Source organism: Bos indicus x Bos taurus, chromosome 5 (assembly GCF_003369695.1).
Source record: "Bos indicus x Bos taurus breed Angus x Brahman F1 hybrid chromosome 5, Bos_hybrid_MaternalHap_v2.0, whole genome shotgun sequence".
Taxonomy (NCBI): Eukaryota; Metazoa; Chordata; class Mammalia; order Artiodactyla; family Bovidae; genus Bos; species Bos indicus x Bos taurus.
The window spans coordinates 29,872,744-29,876,178 of NC_040080.1; the positions used below are offsets into that span (position 1 = coordinate 29,872,744).

A 3,435-nucleotide genomic window follows, 5' to 3' on the forward strand; every position below is an offset into this window, starting at 1 on the left:
GATCTCTGGTTCCTCTGCCTTTTCTAAACCAGCTTGAACATCTGGAAGTTCATGGTTCACGTATTGCTGAAGCCTGGCTTAGAGAATTTTGAGCATTATTTTACTAGTGTGTGAGATGAGTGCAATTGTGTGGTAGTTTAAAGTCTTTGGCATTGGCTTTCTTTGGGATTGGAATGAAAACTGACCTTTTCCAGTCCTGTGGCCACTGCTGAATTTCCAAATTTGCTGGCATATTGAGTGCAGCACTTTCACAGCATCATCTTTCAGGATTTGGAATAGCTCAACTGGAATTCCATCACCTCCACTAGCTTTGTTCGTAGTGATGCTTTCTAAGGCCCACTTCACTTCACATTCCAGGATGTCTGGCTCTAGGTGAGTGATCACCCCATCGTGATTATCTGGGTCATGAAGATCTTTTTTGTACAGTTCTTCTGTGTATTCTTGCCACCTCTTCTTAATATCCTCTGCTTATGTTAGGTCTATATCGTTTCTGTCCTTTATCGAGCCCATCTTTGCATGAAATGTTCCCTTGGTATCTCTAATTTTCTTGAAGAGATCTCTAGTCTTCCATTCTATTGTTTTCCTCTATTTCTTTGCACTGATCACTGAGGAAGGCTTTCTTATTTCTCCTTGCTATTCTTTGGAACTCTGCTTTCAAATGGGTATATCTTTCCTTTTCTCCTTTGCTTTTTACATGCAATGTATTTTAAAAATAAAATGAGTTTTCGCTGAGAGCTGCACTTTTATCTAGGGAGAGGTGTCTGTGTTGACATTTCATTAACTGATTTTCCTTCTGATTCCATGCGACCCATTATTAGAGCAAATAGGCCACTCCTGGCCCTTCCTCTTGGAGGATCCAGAGCCCTCCAGAAGCAGAAGGCAACTCTACTGCTCTATTAAGGAGAGGGATCCTTGGTGCCACCATGAAGCATAGGTTGAACATCTATCTCTTAGCTGACCTTGTTCTCCATCTTCATTAAACTCATTAGTCTAATGAAGTCCCTGGAGGGCTTACTGGAGAGCCCATCTCCTGGGAGCTACTGGACTACCAGAGGTCAGCTTCCCAACAAAGAGCCCCCAAGGGCGTTCCAGACCATCTATCCAGAGTGGTATGATAAGACCTCCGTCCACCGGCTATGACCTTAGAACAGTGTCCAAAATACCTCCAGCTCTACCAGTTTCTGGGCAGGCATTCTCAATGTCAGTGTTATCAGAGAACTAACTGTTACAAGGCCCTCAAAGGGCCTCTTCATTGGATACTCCTTGTTCTGAAAAAGGCCTGTTTTATCACAGATTTGAGTGGGTCGCCTGTGGCTGTGGAATGGCGGGATCTCACTCTCTTCCCCAGACTGCGTCTGCTTAGATGTCCTGAGCAGCCTGGCTTTGTCTTCTCTTAGATGAGTACTTGTGCTGCAACTTTAGCTGTTGGGAGATGGTGTTATTTCTTTTTTTTTTTTTTTTTTTTTCTCTAATTTTATTTTATTTTTAAACTTTACATAATTGTATTAGTTTTGCCAAATATCAAAATGAATCCGCCACAGGTATACATGTGCTCCCCATCCCGAACCCTCCTCCCTCCTCCCTCCCCATACCATCCCTCTGGGCCGTCCCAGTGCACCAGCCCCAAGCATCCAGCATCATGCATCGAACCTGGACTGGCAACTTGTTTCCTATATGATATTTTACATGTTTCATTGCCATTCTCCCAAATCTTCCCACCCTCTCCCTCTCCCACAGAGTCCATAAGACTGTTCTATACATCAGTGTCTCTTTTGCTGTCTCGTACACCGGGTTATTGTTACCATCTTTCTACATTCCATATATATGCGTTAGTATACTGTATTTATGTTTTTCCTTCTGGCTTACTTCACTCTGTATAATAGGCTCCAGTTTCATCCACCTCATTAGAACTGATTCAAATGTATTCTTTTTAATGGCTGAGTAATACTCCATTGTGTATATGTACCACAGCTTTCTTATCCATTCATCTGCTGATGGACATCTAGGTTGCTTCCATGTCTTGGCTATTATAAACAGTGCTGCGATGAACATTGGGGTACACGTGTCTCTTTCCCTTCTGGTTTCCTCAGTGTGTATGCCCAGCAGTGGGGTTGCTGGATCATAAGGCAGTTCTATTTCCAGTTTTTTAAGGAATCTCCACACTGTTCTCCATAGTGGCTGTACTAGTTTGCATTCCCACCAACAGTGTAAAAGGGTTCCCTTTTCTCCACACCCTCTCCAGCATTTATTATTTGTAGACTTTTGGATCGCAGCCATTCTGACTGGTGTGAAATGGTACCTCATAGTGGTTTTGATTTGCATTTCTCTGATAATGAGTGATGTTGAGCATCTTTTCATGTGTTTGTTAGCCATCTGTATGTCTTTTTTGGAGAAATGTCTATTTAGTTCTTTGGCCCATTTTTTGATTGGGTCGTTTATTTTTCTGGAGTTGAGCTGAGGAGTTGCTTGTATATTTTTGAGATTAGTTGTTTGTCCATTGCTTCATTTGCTATTATTTTCTCCCATTCTGAAGGCTGTCTTTTCACCTTGCTAATAGTTTCCTTTGATGTGCAGAAGCTTTAAGGTTAATTAGGTCCCATTTGTTTATTTTTGCTTTTATTTCCAATATTCTGGGAGGTGGGTCATAGAGGATCCTGCTGTGATGTATGTCGGAGAGTGTTTTGCCTATGTTCTCCTCTAGGAGTTTTATAGTTTCTGGTCTTACGTTTAGATCTTTAATCCATTTTGAGTTTATTTTTGTGTATGGTGTTAGAAAGTGGTCCAGTTTCATTCTTTTACAAGTGGTTGACCAGATTTCCCAGCACCACTTGTTAAAGAGATTGTCTTTAATCCATTGTATATTCTTGCCTCCTTTGTCGAAGATAAGGTGTCCATATGTGCGTGGATTTATCTCTGGGCTTTCTATTTTATTCCATTGATCAATATTTCTGTCTTTGTGCCAGTACCATACTGTCTTGATAACTGTGGCTTTGTAGTAGAGCCTGAAGTCAGGTAGGTTGATTCCTCCAGTTCCATTCTTCTTTCTCAAGATCGCTTTGGCTATTCGAGGTTTTTTGTATTTCCATACAAATTGTGAAATTATTTGTTCTAGCTCTGTGAAGAATACTGTTGGTAGCTTGATAGGGATTGCGTTGAATCTATAAATTGCTTTGGGTAGTATACTCATTTTCACTATATTGATTCTTCCAATCCATGAACATGGTATATTTCTCCATCTATTAGTGTCCTCTTTGATTTCTTTCACCAGTGTTTTATAGTTTTCTATATATAGGTCTTTAGTTTCTTTAGGTAGATATATTCCTAAGTATTTTATTCTTTCCGTTGCAATGGTGAATGGAATTGTTTCCTTAATTTCTCTTTCTGTTTTCTCATTATTAGTGTATAGGAATGCAAGGGATTTCTGTGTGTTGATTT

At 40.5% G+C, this 3,435-nt stretch overlaps 1 pseudogene; it reads left to right on the forward strand.

The window, feature by feature from the left end:
• Positions 1 to 923: 923 nt before the first annotated feature.
• On the forward strand, positions 924 to 1,115 carry LOC113893648 (annotated as a pseudogene).
• Positions 1,116 to 3,435: the final 2,320 nt, after the last annotated feature.